Genomic DNA, 22,380 nt, shown 5'->3' on the forward strand with positions numbered 1-22,380 from the left:
TAGAGAGCGACAGCTGCAGAGGCTCAAAGTGAGGAGAAAAGGCTACAGCTGGGTTCAGGGTCTTTGTGCCGGTGAAGCTCAGACTCCCAGGAGGCGGTCCCTGAACAGTGAAAGAGAGTAGACCGCAGTCTCCACTAACTACGAGGAATGGGCTGATGCCCAATTTTTAACCCACCATAACCTTCTCCTCAGGGCAAGGTCAGTAAGGAATAAATCCTGGGGGCATTGTCGTTAGTGCAACCCGCAAAACCTGTTCACGTGCAACTTGGAAATGCAGGGGGTGCTGGATTGGGATTTCTCTAGTGGAGCAGAGCTCAGAAAAGCAGCAGCAAGCACTACCCCGCCCCAGCCCACCCCATCTTACTGTAGGCCATGGGGCAACTTCGGCATTAGTGGACTGAGGCACGAGCAGCTCAGGCACATGCGGTGTTGTGGTAAACTGAGGACCGGAGAGCCCGATGTGAAGAACAGGAGGATTGTTTATTGTTTATTTTAGGTACACACCGGCTCAGTGGACTCACATCCAAAAAGCTGAGCCCTAAACAAAGACAGGGTGGGGTTTTTGTAAGTGGACTTACAATAAATAAAACAAAAGCAGCTAATCATATGATAGGTCACATAATCTATAGCATAGCATAACTTGTGGCCTTGCACAGCTGGTGACTTTGTAGCTGCACTGAAAGAAAAACAAGAATTGGCTAAATACAGACATTTGTAAAACACAATCATGCTTAAGAAGCCTGGGAAAAGCGGAACAGTAAAAGAATTTGTCTCTCTTTTTCCTTCACCTTTGCTCTGGGAGTGCCGGGGGGTGTCTGGAGCCCATTCCTTTGGCCTTGGCTTTCTGGACAATGTTATCTTATAACTGTCCTTGCAGTGGGCTTGCCAGGCAGAGGAAAACTTGTTCTTTACTTTTTAACCATTGCCTTGCCTGTTACTTTTCTTGGAGTGAACGAACGCATATGGATTTTTAAATTTTCTGCCTCAGCAGGACGCCCCAGGGACTCCCAGAAGTGCCTGTGTTTGAAGAGGGGCCTGTGCAGGTGGCAGGGCACTATATGGGTGGGAGACAGGAGACAGCGAGCTTCAGGCATGGACCTGGAGGTGACTGTCCATGCTCAGACAGGCTGGTGAGACTGGGCACCCAGGCTTATTAATGCGAACAGATGTCCCTAGGACAGCAAAAGGGGCTGAACAGTGAGTTCAAACGATGGGTGCAGTTCCCTGGGCCTGGGGAGACAGAGGAGGGCTCAGGGACAGGGTATACTTAAAATGGATGCTGCATAAACAGTAGGATCAGGGAAGCCATGGGGCAGCCCAGGAGGACATTCTTCGTGGAGGGAGGTGATTAGCATGTGGGAGGTAGGAAAAGGCTGGGGGCTAGCCAGACCAGTGTGTGGCTCACTAGTGGAAGGGAAGGCTGAACAGAAGTGGATGGGACCACATTGCAGAGGCCCTTGCATGCCACACAGGGAAGTGAAACAGAAAGAAAATTGCACGTGTAGAGACGGACTGCTCGAAAACGAGAACATGACCTAAACTTTTCATTGCCCTTAGGCTGGATTCCTCCATGCTGCCTGGGGAGAGGTGAGATTGTCACAGCAGGAATGCAAAGAGAGAGAGAAATGGGCAGAGTCCACTTCTGTGACTCCTAGACACAGCCCTGGTGGGATGTGGGAGGGGGACCCCACCTGCCACCACCGCCTGCATTTCAGGTGCATCATGCAGCAGGAAAGATGTAGACAGCGGCTGCGCCCTGCCAGCCGAAACTCGCATTCCAAGACCCAGTAAATGCATAAAGGCTCAGATCCAAAAGGAAGGTAGGTGCTGAACCCCTGGCGGGCTGTAGGTGCCACTGGAGAAAGTGGACCCTCATCTGTCCTTCTGTGGGACCTTTGGGGTGTCAATTTTCTTCCCAGAAACCTCTGTGGCATCTGAGTTCTTGTCCTACCTCCAGGAAGAATGAGGTCATGAGGTACACAGACAAGTGAAGGGTGAAGAAGATGCAGAGGAGCTTTATTGAATGCTGGAACAGCTAAGAGGTGATCTGCAGTGAGCTCCTCTCTAGGTAAGTCCTCCCCTCCCACTGAGGGTTCAGCTCTCAGCAGAGAAGGCCCTGGAGAGGGTAGCTCCTCTCTGCCCACTGGCCCTCCTGCCACCTGCTGCTCTCAGCAGACAGAAGTCCCTGGAGAGAGTGGCTCCTCTCCACAGGCAAGTTGTTCTGAACACCTCTGCAGGTCTCTGAAGCTCTCAGCAGAGAGGGTAGCTCCTCTCTGCAGCTGGTCATCCCATTGTTTCTCCATCCTCTGCCCTGCTCTGGCTGAGCCTGGAGCTTTTATGCACTTCAGAGGGGAGGAGGTGCATGCCGATTGGTCGATGGGCAGCCAGAGGGAGACATCACAAGTCTCCACTCCAGTCCGAGGGACTGGCAGCCGGGCCTTCAGACCCTCCCTGGCCTGAAGGTGGGGACTTACTGGGGACCCACCTTCTCCCTCCAGGGACTCTGTCTGCCTCCCACTGCCATTTATGGTCCCCGGCTAGGCTCCAATCCCGCTCTGAGATTGGGAGCAGAGACAGGCCAGGCAGTGGGGAGCAGACACCCCTGAGCCTGCAGGGATGGGGGCTGGGGGGCTGGGTATGGGGTGGTTCTTCCCAGGCCCTGGAGGTGCAGGCTGCACAGATGCCGGGGTCCTGCTCCTGGGAGGGTGGCCGAAGCTGCACCTGGACAGCTCCTGCCCCATCAGTTCGGAAAGGGCAGGGCTCCTGCTTGTCCCGGCTCCTGCCTCCTCCGTGGAGCAGGAGGCCGAGGTCTGCAGCTGTGGGTTAGGTGGCTGCAGCTGCATACAGAAGGGCAGATCCTGTCTGCCCCCAGCTCCCACCCAGGAGCTCAGGGAGGCTCAGATCCACAGCTGCAGTTTGGGTGGCTGTAGACCTGTCACATAGGAGGGTGGGGATCCTGCCTGATCTGTAGAGCAGGAGGCCTGGGTCTGCAGTCACAATTCGGGTGACTGCAGCGGCACCCGGGGAGCTCCCGCCCCAACTCAGAAGGGGCGCAGCTCTTACTGGCTCCATGAAGTATGCAGCCCCAGCCAGGCCTTCCTGCTGCAGCCGGTGTGATGGCAGCGGCCATCATGTGGAGGGAGGTGATTAGCACGTGTGGGGTAGGAAAAGGCTAGGGGCTAGCCAGGCCGGTGTGGAGCCATCGCCTGGGCGGTGGAGAACACGCCCCATTACGTAGCCTCCTTGGTGCACAGCAGCCCTCACCACGAGGTCGTCTGAGGGAATTCTGGAAGGGCTAGTGGGAGAATCCTCATCCCCAGGGCAAAGGCTATTCTCACGCCCAGCGTGGGTTACCAGAGGAGATAGAAGCAAAGTCTGGCAGCCCCACAGGTAGTGAATTCCTCCTTTTCTGACGATCCCCCATCCACCTTCCCCGGCAGCCCACAACATGGCCGCTGAGCTTCCTCACTACATTTTCTCCGGTTCCGTTCTCCAGGGAGCTCACACGGACATTCTTGTGCCTGTCAGCTGGCACAGTGCCCACCATTGTGCTTTATCACACAGATGCAGACGTGTACAGGCCCTGGGAAAGAGGAGAGGCCCACTGCCGCCCTCAGAGCCACAGGTGCTCATCTTTGGCTCCTGAGAATGTGAAGGCTGCAGAAGCCACACACACCTTCTACTCCCAAACAGCCTGACCTCCCCAAGGCAAGCCATTTTCGAGGGTGACTTGAGTGGTGCTGCCCAAAGGGATCAGCACGGAGCATCCCTAGCTCAGAGGAATTCCTTCGCCACAAGGAAGTAGCCAGCACCTTCTCCTGACACACAGAAGTGGGTAGAATAACGAGCTCCAGCTGCGGGCTTAGGCCAGGTAGAGTCAGCACTGGTTATAGAGGAGACCCCGTGAGAACAGCGCTCATCTGAGTCCCGACCATTTGTAGGAGGGAAGTGGGTTGGTGCCCCTTTATTACACCTTTTCAGAGAGCCAGCCAAAACGCAGAGTTTGACAGCATTTGAGTTGCATAAACAGGTGGCAATAATAATAATAAACTAGAGTGAGCTGAGCGTAGTGACTCACGCCTGTAATCACAGCACTTTGAGAAGCCGAGGGAAGAGTCTTGCTTGTGTCCAGGAGTCCGAGAGCCCAGAAGTTCTAGACCAGCCTGGGCAACACAGTGAAACCTTGTCTCCATTACAAATTAAAAACAAATAACCAGGTCGTTTCTTAAAGAGGGTGCTCTTGGTTATTCAAACCTGCCGTCCCCGGCAGACGGTGGGTTCTCCTGTTTCATCCACACTCTCTCCGGGCACCTTTAGTGAACAAATAATACTGTTTGCTTTAACAGGAGGAAAACATTTGAAGAAAAAAATTATGATAAATTTCCAAATAAGGCAAAAAGGTAGGTAACATGTCCTTTCAGTGTCATGTGGGCACTGGCCCAGCCACAGATTACTTATGGAAGTGTACTTTGATTACTGTTTACCATTACTTAAAAACCCCAGATTTAGTGAATTAGCATAATTAACTTGTAGACTTTTGTCCAGTAGAGTTGCAAATAATTTCTTTTTTTCTTTTTTGAGACAGGGCCTTGCTCTCTCACCCATGCTGGAGTACAGTGGCACAGTCACAGCTCACTGCAGCCTCAATCTCCCAGGCTCAAGTGATCCTCCCACCTCAGCTTCCCATGTCGCTGGGACCACAGGTGACCAGCTAATTTTTTAATTTTTTCTTTATAGAGGTGGGTTCTCATTATGTTGCCCAGACCGGTCTCATACTCCTGGGCTCAAGCAATCCTCCCCCTTCAGCCTCCCAAAGTGCTGGGATTACATACATGAGCCACTGCATGTATCCAAATAATTTCTATCTAGTAGAAAAATGTAACCCAAAAGGTTATGGTTTATTGCCTTGTAAGAGATTATCCAGTTCTGTAGATAAGGCAGCAGCCTTAGCACAGCGTTCCTGTATTAAACTACCTCTAAATATCCAATTCCTGAAGTGCTGTTTGAACTAGTCTTTACCACATCATTGGTTACCTCAAATTAAGGGATTCAATAAAATCTTTTACACATGATCATTTTATAATTGAATGAGTCAGGTTTTAAAAGTTTTTTGAAAATTATACTTTGACAAGTCGTCAGCCTAGAAACAGCTTTTCTTACAGGTCCTCTGACCCTGGTCCTAGTGAGCAGTGCCTGTCAGGACCCATCAGCCTGGCCTCACTATGACTGTGTGCTCCCTACGTCCCAGTGCATCCCAACAGAGCCAGGATCAAATGAGATCATATGGAAAATATGTCAACTGGGCTTCAAACAGGGCCTTCCTTCTAAATACTAGAGGTTCTTTAATGCAAGAAATGTTTAAAAGCGTACTTTTTAAAGTATTTAAAAGAGTACTGTTATTATTTTGTTTTGTTATTACTTTCTAAAATGTTAGATTTGGGGATTAGAAGGAGTTATCATTTGGCTTTTTTTTTTTTTTTTTTTTTGAGACTGAGTCTTGCTCTGTCGCCCAGGCTGGAGTGCAGTGGCGTGATCTGGGCTCACTGCAAGCTCCGCCTCCCGGGTTCACGCTATTCTCCTGCCTCAGCCTCCCGAGTAGCTGGGACTACAGGCTCCCGCCACCATGCCCGGCTAATTTTTTGTATTTTTTTTTAGTAGAGACGGGGTTTCATCGTGTTAGCCGAGATGGTCTCCATCTCCTGACCTCGTGATCCACCCGCCTCGGCCTCCCAGTGTGCTGGGATTACAGGTGTGAGCCACCACACCTGGCCTTGGCTTTTTTTTTTTAAGAGACAGGATTTCACTCTGTCACCTAGGCTGTATGTAGTGCAGTCTAGTGATCCTAGCTCTCTGCAGCACTCTCCGAACTCCTGGGCTCAAGTCATCCTTCTGCCTCAGCCTCCCCAGTAGCTGGGACTACAGGTGTGCACCACCACGCTGTGAGGGGTCAGGGCTGTGAGTCATCAGCACTGCTCTCTACCTCCTTACAGGTCCTTACTTCCCTACTATTTACACTTCCTGCAGGGTTACAGCTACATTTTTAAACAAATATTTTCCAACTAAGGAAGTTTTACAAAACTTAAGAAATAAAGGGAAAAAATTATACTACTCATTAACAATCGTGGAAATACTTGAGACATTTCAAGCAAAATGAGCCCGTAATAAAATAAAGTGATGAGACATATAACACACGAAACGGTGGTGAGCAAAACCACCAAAACGAGTGAACAAGAAGTGGTGATATAAACAGATAAAGATAGCGAAGTAAGTACCTCCAAAACCCAAAACAGAAGCCATGCAATTATTTCTCTAGGAAACAAGACCTGGAAGGATAAGGAAAAGATGCAGAAGGGAGCATGGTTAGGAGATTGTTGCTTTTTTCTACAGTGCTTTTTGTCAAATTTTACTCTTTAAACGTGAGCATGCGTTACTTTCACAGGAATAAGTTTCTGGTAATTCAAAGGGGCTTTTAAGTCCTGGCCAATCTAGGATGTCAAGTCAGGTTTTAGGTGTGAGTAACTCAGCTGCGTTTTTGTTGGTTGTACTGTGTCCGGAATTGGTGGGTTCTTGGTCTCGCTGACTTCAAGAATGAAGCTGCGGACCATCGTGCTGAGTGTTACAGTTCTTAAAAATGGCGTGTCTGGAATTGTTCATTCCTTCCGGTGGGTTCGTAGTCTCTCGCTGGCCTTAGCAAGTGAAGCTGTAGACCTTCAAGGTGTTACACTTCACAAACATGGCGCGTCTGGAGTTACTCGTTCCTTCCGTCCAGATTTGTTTGTCCCTCCCACTGGGTTTGCCATCTGGCTGGTTTTAGGAATGAAGCTGCAAACCTTCCCCTGAGTGTTACAGCTCATAAAGGCAGCACGGACCCAGAGTGTGCAGCAAGATTTACTGCAAACAGCAAGAGAACAAAACTCGCCTAACGTGGAAAGCGACCCCCAGCGCTGGCTCGGGCAGCCTGCTTTTATTCCCTTATCTGACCCCACCCACATCCTGCTGATTGGTCCATTTTACAGAGAGCTGATTGGCCCATTTTGACAGGGTGCTGATTGGTGCATCTATGAACCTTGAGCTGGACACAGAGCACTGATTGGTGCATTTACAATCCTTTAGCTAGACACAAAAGTTCTCCAAGACCCCACTAGATTAGCTAGACACAGAGCGCTGATTGGTGCGTTTACAAAACTCTAGCTAGACACAGAGTGCTGATTGGTGTGTTGACAATCCTTTAGCTAGACACAAAAGTTCTCCAAGTCCCACCCGACCCAGAAGCCCAGCTGGCTTCACCTCTCAGTGGCACTGTCCGTGGACTTTGCAGCAGCTAGCCCCGGCACTCCCGCAGCCCAGAGGGAGCTAGTTCCCCGATGAAGCCCAGTAGGCGCTGGCCGGTGTGGGGACCTGCAGAGCCCACTCCCACCCGGAACCCCCGCCGCCAGTGAGCGCCGCACGCAGCCCCGGCTCCCGCCAGCGCCTCTCCCTCCACACCTCCCCGCCAGCAGAGGGAACTGGCTCCAGCCTCGGCCAGCCCCAGAGAGGGGCCCCCACAGTGCAGCGGCGGGCTGAAGGGCTCCTCCAGCGGGGCCAGAGCCGACTCCGAGGCGGAGGAGGCGCCCAGAGCAAACGAGGGCTGCTAGCACGTTGTCACCTCTCAGTATTAAGACAGATTAAACCACAGAAGAGCCCACAAAATCTCTCTGTCTCACAAACACACAAATACCTCTGTATGTGTGTTTGTGTGTGTATGTGTGTAGCCAGCCCTTTCCCTGGTCAGGACCCTCCCTGACATTTTTCTCCTTTTCTCAGGAGCTAAGCTGCTGATGCCTCGTTCAGCAGCATTCCCTGAGCTGACCATTTTGTTCCTACACAATGCCCCTGCCTGCCCCAGCCCACACTCATGTCCTTCGTGACTATCACCTGCCAGTTCTTGGACTCGTATTTACAACTCCCTGCAGGACACACAGGGAACCGCCATCACCTCTGCCACTCACCGCATGCTCCTAGACTCTCTGCTCCCTCTGGTCCGTGGACTCAGCCCAGCCTTTACAACCCACTCTGCTTCCTCTCCTTGAGGCTCCTCAGGGCCATCCATCCTTCCCCAGGGACAATAAGTGGGCCTAACTCCTTTTGAAAAAATTGTTTCAATTAAAAAAATTTATGTATATAAACTTAAGGGTGAAGTGCAGTTTTGATACATGGATATATTGCACAGTGGTGAAGTGTAGACTTTTAGTGTAGCCATCACCCAAATAGTGTACACAGTATCCATGCAGGAATTTCTCATTCATCGTCTCCCTCCCATCTGCCCACCCTTCTGAGTCTCCAATGTCTATTATTCCACACTCTATGTTATCATGTTTTAATTTATTTTTTCAGTTTATTTTTATTGTAGATTGGCATTATAATTTTATATATTTATGGAGGACAAAGTGAGGTTGTGATATATATCATATACCTAGAATCATTGTATATATATTGCATAAGTATACAAATAGACAATATGGGGTGATTAAATCAAAGCTAATTAATATATCCATCATCTCAAATATTTATTTTTTTATGATGAGAACACTTAAAAACTCCTCTTTTAGCAATTTTCAAATATACAATATATTGTTATTAACTGCAAATACCATTATGTACAATAGACCCCTTGAACATATTCCTTCTATCTAACTGAAATTTTATATTCTGAGACCCCACATCTCCCCCACCATCCCCCACTCAGTCCCTAGTAACCACTGTTTTCTACTCTCTGCTTCTATGAGTTAAAATGTTTTAGATTCCACATGTGAATGAGGCCATGCAATGTTTGTCCTTCTTGTGCCTGGCGTATTTCATGTAGCACAATTTCACTCCAGGTTCATCCAATTGTTTCAAATGATAGAATTTCCTTCTTTTTATAGCTGAATAATATTCTATTATATATATAAAATATATATATGCCATATTTTCTTGATCAGTTTATCTGTTGATGGACACTTGGGTTGATTCCATATTTTGGTTATTGTGAATAATGCTGCAATAAACACAATTACAGGTATCTCCTCAACACACTGATTTCCTTGATTGCTGGATAATACGGTAATCCTATTTTTAGTTTTTTGAGGAATTTCTGTACTGTTTTTAATAATAGCTATAGTAATTTATATCTCCACCAACAGTGTAGAAAAATTCCATTTACTTTATATCCTCTCCAACACTCGTTATCTTTCATCTCTTTGAAAATAACCAAACAGCTATAAAGTGATATCTCGTTGTTGTCTTAGTTTGCATTTATCTGATGATTAATGAGGTTTAGCATTTTTTCATGTACTTGGCCATTTGTATGTCTTCTTTTGAGAAACATTTATTCAAGTCCTTTCCCCACTTTTAAATTGGGTTATCCTATACTTTTGAGGTCGTACCCAAAATATCGTTTCCCAGACCAATGTTGTGGAGTTTTCCCCCATGTTTTCTTCGAGTAGTTTTATAGTTTCAGATCTTATAATTAAGTCTTTAACCCATTTGGAGTTAATTTTGATATATGATGTGAGACAGGGGTCTAATTATTATTTTTTTTGCATGTAGATATTCAGATTTCCTAATAGCCTTTATTAAAGGGACTGGTTGTTTTTTTACTATGTGTTCTTGGCACCTTTGTCTAAAATAAATTGACCATAAAATCATGGGTTTATTTCTGGGCTCTCTATTCTATTCCATTGGTCTACATGTCTATGTTTATGCAAGGACCATGGTGAATTACCATCATTTTGTAATACAGTTTGAAATCAATTGTTGGGGTGCCTTCACCTTGGTTCTATTTGCTCAAGATTGCCTTGGGTTTTGTCTTTTGTGGTTCCATATACATTTTAGGATATTTTTCCTATTTCTGTGAAAAAAGGACATTTCACTCATGAAACCATTAGTCTTGGGCTTTTTTTTTTTTTTTTGGTTGGAAGATTTTTTTTTATTACTGATTCAATTTCCTCACTCATTATTGGTCTACTCAGATTTTCTGTTTTTTCATTATTCTGTCTTGGATGGTTGTGTGTTCAGGAATTTATCCATTTCTTGTAGGTTATTCAATTTTTAGCATACAATTTTTTATAACAGTCTGTCATGATTCTTTGTATTCTGTGGTATCAATTGTAATGTCTCCTTTTTCATCCCTGATTTATTTATTTTAGTCTTCTCTCTTTTTTTTGTAGTTTGTCTTGCTAAAGGTATGTTTATGTTTTCAAAAAACTAAGCCTTTGTTTCATTGACCTTTTGTATTTTTGGTCTCTCACTTATTTCTGCTCTAGTAGCAATTATTTCTTTTCTGCTGCTAATTTCGGATTTCGTTTGTTCTTATTTTTCTAGTTCCTTGTGGTGCATATTAGGTTGTTTATTTGTGGTCTTTCTTCTTTTTTTAATGTAGGTTTTTTGTTTGTTTGTTTGATTCAGAGTCTCACTCTGTTGCCCAGGCTGGAGTGCAGTGGTGGGATCTCAGCTCACTGCAAGCTCAGCCTCCCAGGTTCAAGGGATTCTCCTGCCTCAGCCTCCCAAGTAACTGGGATTACAGGCATGTGCCACCATGCCCGGCTAATTTTTGTATTTTTAGTAGAGACAGGGTTTTGCCATGTTGGCTGGGCTGGTCTCAGACTCCTGGCCCAGTGATCCATCTGCCTCTCTCTCCCAAACTGCTACAATTACAGGCGTGAGCCACCACACATGGCTAATATACGTGTTTGTTGCTATAAACTTCACTCTTAGAACTGCTTAGAACTGCATCTCAAAGGTTTTGGTATGTTGTGTTTTCAATTTTACCTGTTTTAAGACCGTTTAAATTTTCTCTTTTAATTTTTTAATTGATCCATTGGTTGTTGAGGAGCATGCTATTTAATTTCTATGTATTTCCAAAGTTTACAAATTTCCTCCTGATGTTGATTTCTAGTTTTATACCATTGTGATTAGAAAATATACTTGAAATGATTTAGATCTTAAATTTGTTAAGCTTTGTTTTGTGGCCTAACATATGATCTGTTCAGGAGAATGTTCCATGTGCTATTGAGACAGATGTGTATTCTGCAGCTTTTGAGTGTCATGTTTTTTTCGTTGTTTTTGAGACAGAATCTTGCTTTGTCCTCCATGGTGGAGTGCAGTGGTGCGATCTTGGCTCGCTGCAACCTCCACCTTTCAAGTTCAAGCGATTCTCGTGCCTCAGCCACTCAAGTAACTGGGATTACAGGAGTGCGCCAGCATGCCCAAGTGATTTTTGTGTTTTTAGTAGAGACGGGGTTTCGCCATGCTGGCCAGGTTTGTCTCTAACTCCTGGGCTCTAGTGATCCGCCTGCCTCAGCCTCCCAAAGTGCTGGGATTATAGGCATGCACCACCACGCCCGGCCTTGAGCGGCATGTTCTGTAAATGTCTGATAAGTTCATTTAGTCTAGTGTGTGGTTTAAATCTGATGTTTCTTTGTTTATATCCTGTCTGATGATCTGGCCATTGCTAAGAGCGTGACGCTGAAGTCTCCTGCTGTTGAGACTGAAGGGAAGTGCTGGGAAGGAAGAGCGTGGTCCCTTTAAATGACAGAGAAGCGGGAAGGGAAGCGCTGGGTAGAGGAGGGCGTGGCTAGGGCTCCACCCGCAAGGCTCCAGGTGTGGACAGGCATTTCCTGCCCAAATGTTGCATTTCCCAAGACCACCCTGGCCTGCCACGCCCCCATCCTGTGCCTATAAACCTCCCAGACCCTAGTGGGCAGACACACAGGTGGGTGGAACGTCTGGAGAAACTGGCGCCGAAGGCCAGTGACCAGCAGAAGCACAACGATGATGCAGAGTTTTGCTGGGGCAGTTGGAAACGAGCCCAGGACGCTGAGTGGCCTGACTCAACCTTCCCGCTCCAAGTCGAGCTGGTTAACACAAGCTGCCTGTATAGACTGCAAAACTAAAAAGAACACCCTCTAACACGCGTCCACTGGGGCTTCCGGAGCTGTAAGCATTCACCCCTAGACACTGCCTGGGTTCGGAGCCCCACAGCCTGCCCGTCTGTATGCTCCCCTAGAGGTGTGAGCAGCGGGGCACTGAAGGAGTGAGCCACAAGCCCTGCTTTGAGGACAAGGGAATTTTTCCCGTTTCACTATTATTGTGTTGAGGTACTGTATTATTGCCATCTTTTTAAATTTAATAATAATTGCTTATTTGCTTCACTGTTGGGTGTACATGTGTTTACTATTGTTATATCTTGTTGAATTGACCTTTTTATTATTATATAATGACTTTGTCTCTTTTTACAAAAGTCTAATTTATCTTACATGAACTTAGCTACTCCTATTCTTGTTTCCCTCTTAGGTGGAATATTATTTTCCATTCCTTCATTTTTCATTTATATGTGTCCTTACAGGTGATGTGAATTTTTCGTGGGCAGCATATAGTTGGATCTTTTATAAAAAAAAAATCCCTTCAGCCACTGTATATCTTTTTTTTTTTGAGACGGAGTCTCGCTCTGTTGCCCATGCTAGAGTGAAGTGGCGTGATCTCGGCTCACTGCAACCTCCGCCTCCCGGGTTCACACCGTTCTCCTGCCTCAGCCTCCCGAGTAGCTGGGACTACAGGCACCCGCCACCACGCCTGGCTAATTTTTGGTATTTTTAGTAGAGTCAGGGTTTCACTGTGTTAGCCAGGATGGTTTCAATCTCCTGACCTCGTGATCCACCGCCTCGGCCTCCCAAAGTGCTGGGATTACAGGCGTGAGCCACCGTGCCCAGCCCACTCTGTATCTTTTAATTGAAGCATTTAATCCATTTATATTCAAGGTTATTATTGATAGGTAAGAACTTGCCCCAGCCATTTTGTTAATTTCTGATTGTTTTATAGATCCTTTGTTTCTTTTTATTAGTTCCATTTGTGATTTGTTGGTTTTCTGTAGTGATAAGCTTTGATTCCTTTTACTTTTCATTTGTGTATCTGCTGTAATTTTTTCTTTGTGGTTACCCTGGGACTTATATAAAAATCTTATAGTTTTAATAGACTTTTAAACTGATACCAACTTAACTTTTGTCAAAACAAATACTCTAGACTTCTCCTGTCTCACAATTGATAATCTTGTGGGCTTCAATTTAGATCTTTCTATACTGTGTTCCTTAACAATTTATAGTTATCACTGATCGTTTTGATATTTTATACTAGAGATCTGAAAGATTATATACCTCCATTTCAGTAATATAGTATTCCGAATTTGATTATTAATTTATGTCTACCAGTGAGGATTATACCTTCATATGATTTCATGTTAGTAGTTATTGTCCTTTCACTTCCAGATAAAGCACTTTATTTATTTATTTATTTTTTGAGACGGAGTCTCGCTCTTTCGCCCAGGCTGGAGTGCAGTGGCGTGATCTCTGCTCACTGCAAGCTCTGCCTCCCGGGTTCACGCCATTCTCCTGCCTCAGCCTCCTGAGTAGCTGGAACTACAGGTGCCCGCCACCATGCCCGGCTAATTTTTTGCATTTTTAGTAGAGACAGGGTTTCACCGTGTTAGCCAGGATGGTCTCGATCTCCTGACTTTGTGATCCGCCTGCCTCGGCCTCCCAAAGTGCTGGGATTACAGGTGTGAGCCACTGTGCCTGGCTGATGAAGCACTTTCTTAAACGTTTCTTGTAAGGCCAGTCTTGTGGTGATGAATTCTCTCTGCTTTTGCTTGTCTGGGAAATACTTTATTTCTGGTATATCTCTCCTGGGTCTATTATTCTTGGCTAACATTTTTCTTTTAGCATTTGGAATAAATCATCCCTTTCCCTCCTATTCTGCAAGATTTCTGCTAAGAAATGCACTGACAGGCTATTGTAGCTTGCCTTATATGTAATTTGTTGCTTTTCTCTTGCTGATTTTAGAACTCTGTCTTTGTTGTTGATTTCTGACAGTTTGAATATAATATACTTCAAAGATGATCCATTTGGATTGAATCTATAAAGGATCCTTTAAGATTTATGGATTTGGTCGTTCATATCTCTTCCAAGGCTTGGGCAGATTTCAGCTATTATTTTGTTAAATAAGCTTTCTGTGCCTTTCACCATCTCTTCTTCCTCTAGAACTCTCATAATGCAAAAGTTTCTTTGCTTAATAGTCATTTAAGTCCTGTAGGCTTTCTTTGTTCTTTTTCATTTTTTTTCCTCTTTCATTCCTCTGACTAGGTTACTTCAATGGGTGCAGCACACCAACATGGCACATGTGTACATATGTAACAAACCTGCACGTTGTGCGCATGTACCCTAAAACTTAAAGTATAATAATAAAAGACCTGTCTTTGAGTTTAGAAATTCTTCCTTCTGTTTGATATAGCCTGTTGTGAAGCTCTCAATTGCATTTTTTTTGTCATTGAATTCTTCAGTTTCAAGATTTCTATTTGGTTCTTTATGATTTCTGTCTCTGTTGAATTTACTATTCAGGTCATAGCTTATTTTTTCATTTTGTTGTCTATCTGTATTCTCTTGCTTCTCACTGCATTTCTTAAGATCATTATTTTGAATTCCTTTTCAGGCAGTTCATAACTTTCCATTTCTTTGGGGTCAGTTACTAGAGAATTATTGTCGTCTTTCGTTGACTTCTTGTTTCCTTTTTCATGTTTCTTGTGTCCCTGCATTAATACCTGTGGATCTGGTGCAATGGTTGCCTCCTCTGATATTATGGAGTGGCTTTTGCAGGGAAAGTTTTGCCTGCAGATATGTCTTAGAGTGTCATTGGGTAGGGTTCATTGGCTTTGGTTTTGAATGGGTGCAGTAATCTCTGTGCAGCTTTTCAGCTGTGGTAGTCTAGGCTGCAGAAGTTTGTGCAGCTGGCCTGCCAGATCTGAATGGGAATCACCTGAGAGTTGTGTGCCTCGCCAGTAAGTGCAGGGGCCAACCTGCCTGTGATTGGGACCCCTTGGAAGCAGCACCCTGGCTGGTGAGTGTGCTGGTGGTGCACAGGGGCTGATCTGCTGGCTTAGGGTGGGGCTTTCTTGGGAGTGGTTCACTTGACTGATGAGCACACGGCTGCAGGCATTGACAGGTCCATCAGCTCATAGCCGGGCTGCCCTGGGTGGTGTGCCTGGCTGGTGAACATGCTGGCTGCATGCATTGACAGGTCTGCTGGCTCATAGCAGGGCTCCCGTGGGAGTAGCACACTGGCCTGATGAGTATGTCTGCAGTGCATGGGGGCGAATTTGCTGGCTCAGGGCCAGGCTCCCTTGGAAGTGGCATGTCTGGCTGGTGAGCATGCTGGTGGTGTATGGGGATCCATATGCCATTTGCTGGCTTGGGGTGGGGTTCCCCGGAAGTGATATGCACAGTTGGTGACCATGCAGGTGGCATGCAGGAGCTAGTTTGCCAGTTTGGGGATGAGGTCCCCCTAGAAGTGGTGCCCCAGACTGGTGATTACATCAGGACACATGAGGGCCTACTGGCTCAGATTCACCAGCTCACCTGGCTATTGAGTGTGCTGAATGTGTACACAGCTGGTAAAGACTCGGTTTCTTTGCTGGGCAGGATTGTCTCTTCTTTTACAGGCAGAGTGTCATGTGGATTCTGGTGCTAGGGTGCCGGGCCTAGGTTCTGAAGCGCTGAAGTTGGGGCTCTGCAGTCATTAGGATGCAGAAGGGGGGCACCTCCTTGGTAGCTTATTCCCAGGAAGTAGTAACCTGTAGAAGCTTGGCTGGGGAATGATGCAGTACTGTGTGTAAACATGATGTAATGGCTGCATACCCTCAGGGATGAAAAGGTGCAGTGGTTACTGGCTCCTGCAGCAGGATGCACTGTAGCTGTGGATCCAGTATCAAGATGGTGCCATACAGCTGCAGCTTTGGTAATGTGTTATGGAGTGGGCTACAATGTGGGTTCCTTCTCTGGGGTAGTGCAGTTGCATGGATGCCAGGCAGCTCCCCCAACAGGGTTCAGGGCCTGTGGGCGCTGCAGGATTCTCTAGCAGCAAAGATTGCAGGTATCTATGACATTAGTGGGGATTCCTGGGGGTCTCCTGGTTACCTTTATCCTGCTGGGGGAAGTGCCTTTTTATTTTGAGTTAATCCTGGCTGGGAAGACACTGTAGCAAAGGCTGAGTGTCTTCACTTCTCTTCTATGCAGCCCTCCCAAATGGTTTAGTTACATCATAGGCTTCCTGTCTTTTCCCTGCTGTACTCCAGCATTCTCCCTTATATACTACAGTGCAAATGTAGTTATTTATTTATCATTTGGGTCCTGTGTTTTTTTTGGTGTGGGGAGTACAGGCATTAGGTTCCTCTAGCAAACCATCTTTTGAACTCATCCTTTTTATCAGGAACTCACTGCTGTGATTACTGATCCACTCCTGTGATAATAGCATTAATCTCAGAACCATAAGACAAGGCAATTAAAAAATTTTAAAAATAGCAGTATTAATCTGTTCATGAGGCCAGAGAGTCCTTATGACTTAATCACCTCTTAAAAGTCTCATCACTTAACACTGTTACAATGGCAGTTAAGTTTCAACATGAATTTTGGCAGGGACATTTAAACCATAGCACAGTATGTAGTTGGACCTTTTAAAAAAAATTCATTCAGCCATTTTTTTTGAATGGATAATTTAATTCATTTTCATTCAAAGTAAATACTGATAAGTATTTACTATTACCATTTTGTAATTTTTCTTTTTGTTTTGTAGATCCTTTCTTTCTCTTTTTTAGTCTCCCTTTGTAGTTTTATAGTTCTTTTGTAGTGATATGCTCTGAATCCTATTTATGTTTTGTTTTGTGCATCTACTATGTGTTTTTGCTTTGTGGTTATCATGAGGTTTAACTAAAATATCTAACAGCTGTACATTTTTGTCCCCTACACACACATATTTTATTTTATCTTTTGATATCAGAATTTATGTAATCTTGTAATTTGTATTTCTTAACAATTTATTTTTTAATAGTTTTGTCTCTTAACCGTCACACTAGAGATAAAATTGCTTTAACACCACCTTTCTAGTCCTAGAGTATTCTGAATATGACTCTGTTACTTGTACCATTGTTTTGTGCTTTCATGTGTTTTATGGTATTCATCAGTGGCCTTTCATTTCAGTGTAAAGTGCTCTCTTTCCTGTAAGTCAGGCATAGTAGTGATGAATTCTGTTAGCTTTTGTTTGTCTGGGAAAGATCTCTCAGCAGAAACACTGCTGAGGAGAGAGTGGGATGATACATTCAAAGTGAAGAAAAAATAACCAATAATACTTTACCCAGAAAAGTTGTCCTTTAGAAATGAGGGAGAAATAAAATCTTTCTCAGACAAACAAAAGCTAAGAGAATTCATCACTACTGTGCCTGACTTACAGGAAAGAGAGTGCTTTACACTGAAACGAAAGGCCACTCCCTCATTTCTAAAGGACAACTTTGCTGGGTAAAGTATTCTTGGTTATTTTTTCTTCATTTTGAATGTATCATCCCACTCTCTCCTCAGCAGTGTTTCTGCTGAGAGATATGCTGATGGCTGTATTTATATTTCCTTGTATGTGGTATGTTTCTAATCTCTTTTTGCTTTCAATTTTTCCTTTGCTTTTTGGTAGTTTGACTATTATATGTCTTGGTGAACCTCCTCTTCAGTTTAAATTTGATTGGGGACCTCTGAGCTTCCTGTACCTGAATGTTGGTATCTCTTCCCAGATTTGGGATGTTTTTAGCCATTATTTCTCTAACATTTTTTCTCATCTTTTTTATTTCTCTTCTCCTTCTGCAACTCCTATTATGCAAAAATTAGTTCTCTTGATGTTATTCCACAACTCTCGTAGTCTTTCTTCATTTTTGTTCTTTTTCTTTTTGCTCTTCTGACTGGATAATTTTTAAAATTTCTGTCTTTGAGCTCATCAATTCTTTATTTGCCCTGTCTGAGCCTGCTGTTGAAGTTTTCTGTTGACTTTTTTTAGTTCAATGATTGTATTCTTAATCTCTAGGATTTATATTTGGTTTCTAAAAAATTGTTTCTATTTCTTGGTCATACTTCTTGGTTTATTGATCTATTGTTTTCCAAATTTCATTTGATTTTTTATCGGTATATTCTTATAGTTCATTGAAATTGTTTAAGAGAATTATCCTGATTTTTTTTGCCATTCATTACATAAATCTACATTCCTTTATAGTTTGTGCTTCCCTAATTCTTTCTAATCCTTATGTCCCCATGTTGGCATCTGTACATTTGAAGAGACTGCCACCTCTTCCAGCGTTTACAGGTATTTATTCACAGGAATTAACCTTTACTATTTAGTTTAGCCTGTGATTCTGGATGGGCCAGCTGGTAGTGACCACAGGCAGGTAGAGCTTGCTGTTGAGTTCTCTAGTTGGGTGGGCTGATGCCTTTTCTCTGAGGTCAAGTGGGGCTGCTGGCTGGGCTCTACTGTCCAGCGAGACCACTGGCTGGGCTCTGCAATCATGTGGAACTGCTGACTGGGCACTGCAGTTACCACTAATGAGGCCAGGTCACAGCATATATTCCCTGGCCAAGCAGTTTTGCTATTTGAGTTCTGCAGTTGGACAGGACTGCAGGATGGACCCAAAGGCGAGGCAGAATGCTGCTCAGGATGAACTAGACTAGAGGCTGTGCTCAGGAAACATGCATGATATAGGCTTGCTCTCCAGCTTTGGGGTGAGCTCTTGGATTGGTTCAAACTGCTGTGTGGTCTCCTGTGTTGGGCAGGTCCAGCCCCTGTACTCTGCAAAAATGTATGGTGGCAGGTATCTCCCTGCTTGGGCAGAGCCTTGGGTGGGCTTTGTAGCTGGGTCAAGTGTCTGGCCTCTCATGTCAAGTACATGTGGCCCTCGTGCTTTGCCTAAACACACTGTGGTGGAAATTTTCACGCCCAAGTAAGGCCTTGGCGTGGGCTGTGAGGCTGGTCACGGAGGCTGGCCATCTAGGTACTCAAGCCAGTTTGAACAACTTCTGGGAGAAGCTAGCTGAGGTTTGTGGGTGGATTCTGCCATTGGCTGGCACTTCTTTTTTTTTTTTTTTTTTGAGACGGAGTCTCGCTCTGTCACCCAGGCACCCAGGCTGGAGTGCAGTGGCGCGATCTCGGCTCACTGCAAGCTCCGCCTCCCGGGTTCACGCCATTCTCCTGCCTCAGCCTCTCCTAGTAGCTGGGACTACAGGCGCCCGCCACCACGCCCGGCTAATTTTTTGTAATTTTAGTAGAGACGGGGTTTCACCGTGGTCTCGATCTCCTGACCTTGTGATCCACCCGCCTCGGCCTCCCAAAGTGCTGGGATTACAAGCGTGAGCCACCGCGCCCGGCCTTGGCTGGCACTTCTGACTGTGCACCACCACTGGCAGGAACACAGAGCTACCCCAACAATCCATGTTACCGTCACTGTGACCTCTGCTTCATTTACTTGTTTCCACCTGACCCGCGACAGTCTAGTCTTGCCCATACTTTCAGTGTTCCCCATGAGAAAGGGCCAGAGTGGTAGGCCTGCTGGGAAGCATTTTAGAATGCTAGGGAAGCTGGACGTCCACCTCTGGCCCTCTTCTCACTGTAGAAATTACGCATCAAAGTGAATCTTCTCTGTGTGGTGCTGTGTGGAGTTGGGGGAGGGGAAGGAGCAAAGTGGTCAAAGCGAGACCATACCTCTTACCCTTCTAATGTGGTTTTTATTTGGCTCTGTGGTCCGCATAGTTGTCTCAGGCTCATTCCCAAGTTTTGGAGTTTTCACAGAGGTGTTCTTGTCTGTGGATGGTCTCTAGTTGAACTTTTTGTTGGGGGAGAAGTGAAGCATGGGACTTCCTATTCTGCCATCTTGCTGATACCGCTCTCTGGCCTAACTCCTGATTTGGGACCTACAGCACAGCTCCCTACCCACTGCCCTAAGGGGAAAACTCAGAGGAAGGCCCCAGGAGGCAGGATCCTTAGAGCCTCCAATAGCTCATTTCTATAGAGATTTGACGCTGACACTATCCTGGGTCTCAGTAACAGCCGCAGGACCTGCGTTCCTGTCTATAGCTGCTTTGATTTGTTTTATTCACCTTTGTTATGAAAAGCAACATGGAGGTTGGGGATTTTTGAGGGGAGAGGTTCATTATATTGGCACTCACTGTTTCCATTTTGACTACCATATTATGTAATATTAACTTTTTCACTTACTGTTTCTTGTTCATAATTTTCATCCTTATTTACTTTGGGTGGCACAGTGAATGACATCCTTCAGTTATGATTAAAGATAATTGCTCTAATATTGGAAGTTAGGGATTTTTTAAAAGCCTTGTTTCATTACTATTTGATGTGTGCTAACACTAGTTGAATGTCTGAAACTGTTTCACATTTCCTGATTTCCACTGCCATTATAATGAACTGAGACTCCGATGAGTCATGTTTTTCATTAAACTTTTCATTTTGAGATAATTGTACACTTAAAGCTGCTTTTTAAATGATAGTTTTTATTTTAAAACAATTTTAGACTCACCAGAAGTTGCAAAAATAATAGACTCTTGAATACCTCCAAGTAAGCTTTCTCCAATGGTAGTATCAGGCATAGCTATGGAATAAGACCAAAACTGGGAAGTTGACATTGATACAATTAACTGGATTACAGGCCTAATTCATATTTTACTAGTTCATATATGTACTCATTATAATATATATATGTCTGTAGTTTTTCACAATTTTATTACATGTATAGATTCATAAAACCACCATCATAATCAAGATGCTGCCTCATCACCATGTAAGAACTCCGTCATGCTGTACCATTATGGTCAAACCATCCGCTTCACTAATCCCTGGCAACCACTTATGTTTCCTCCATCTCTGTAGTTTTATCATTTTGGAATCATACATTATGTAAGCTTTTGAGACTGACTTTTTTCACTCAATAAAATGTCCGTAAAATTCATCCAGACTGTTTTATGTATCGAGAGTTTGCTCCTTTTTATTACTGAGTAATATTCTATCTGTAGCTGCAATTAGGCATTTTCTTGCAGTGTTGGACGATGGGGAGGAGATCTCCTCCCCATCGTCCAATAACAGGAAAACCATTCACAGGGTTTTCTTCTTGTAAAACCCTGTGAATTTTCACTACATCACTCCCTGGGGCTGAGGACTGATGGGTTGATCACCTCTTCCCACCTAGTGTCTTCCTGAGATGCTACACAAAAGGCCACATCCCTTTCCCCCTCTTGAGAATGTCTACACTCAGCTAACCAGGGGCTCACAAACATGGACTTGAAATAAAATAATTACATATATAGCTGTATATCAGATACAGTACTATGGTTAAAAAGTGAATGTTCATATTACCAAGTGAAAGAAGCCAATCTGAAAAGGCTACATATTCTATGATTCCAACACTACGATATTCTGGAAAAAGCAAAACTTTGGTGACAATGGAAGATCAGTGGTTGCCAGAGATTCATGGTGAGGGACAGATCGTAGCACTGAAAGGACAGTGTTTAGCTAATACCAATCGCTATGATCAACCAGATCTCCTTTCAGTTGTTAGTGTTTAATAATTTATTTTTAAAACAGAGAATAACTGAGATAAAATAGGCTGCATACATAAAAAGTATTTAACTGATGTCCATGAACCATCCACTAACAAGATAGTAAACATATCCATCATGCCCCACATCATCCTTTTGCCCATTTGTAATCCCTCCTACACTAATCTCCCCTTCAAGCAACTACTGATTTGCTGTCACTATAAACTAGTTTGCATTTTCTAGAGTTTTAACGTAAATTGAGTCAGACAATATCTTGGGAGGGAGTCTGTCTCTTTTTACTTGGAATAATTTAAAAAAACTTTTTTAAAAACAATTTTACTTTAAGTTCTGGGATACATGTGCTGAACATGCAGGTTTGTTACATAGGTATACATGTGCCATGGTGGTTTGCTGTACCTATCAACCCATCATCTAGGTTTTAAGCCCCGCATGCATTAGATATTTGCCCTAATGCTTTCCCTCCCCTTTCCCCCTCCACCCCCTGCAAGGCCCTGGTGTGTGATGTTTCCCTCCCTGTGTCCATGTGTTCTCATTGTTCAACTCCCACTTATGAGTGAGAACATGCAGTGTTTGCTTCCTGTGTTAGTTTGCTGAGGATGATGGTTTCCAGCTTCATCCATGTCCCTGCAAAGGACATGAATTCTTTCCTTTTTATGGCTGCATAGTATTCCATGGTGTGTATGTGCCACATTTTCTTTATTCAGTCTATCATTCATGGGCATTTGGGTTGGTTCCAAGTCTTTGTTATTGTAAATAGTGCTGCAGTAAACATACATGTGCATGTGTCTCTATAGTAGAATGATTTATAATCCTTTGGGTATATACTCAGTAATGGGATTGCTAGGTCAAATAGTATTTCTGGTTCTAGATCCTTGAGGAATCACCACACTGTCTTCCACAATGGTTGAACTAATTTACACTCCCACCAACAGTGTAAAAGTGT

At 44.6% G+C, this 22,380-nt stretch overlaps 1 protein-coding gene across 1 annotated transcript in view; it reads left to right on the plus strand.

Annotated features, from left to right (window-relative positions):
* The first annotated feature begins 11,589 nt into the window (after positions 1-11,589).
* The window catches only part of ZFP62 (ZFP62 zinc finger protein), a 166,593-nt gene continuing 155,802 nt past the window's right edge, over positions 11,590-22,380 (plus strand). Inside the window, exon 1 of the mRNA XM_063643102.1 lies at positions 11,590-12,116. The gene's annotated coding sequence lies outside the window, so the exon portion shown is untranslated. The remainder of the gene's footprint in view (positions 12,117-22,380) is intronic.

The sequence above is a fragment of the Symphalangus syndactylus genome, chromosome 7 (genome assembly GCF_028878055.3).
Source record: "Symphalangus syndactylus isolate Jambi chromosome 7, NHGRI_mSymSyn1-v2.1_pri, whole genome shotgun sequence".
Taxonomy (NCBI): Eukaryota; Metazoa; Chordata; class Mammalia; order Primates; family Hylobatidae; genus Symphalangus; species Symphalangus syndactylus.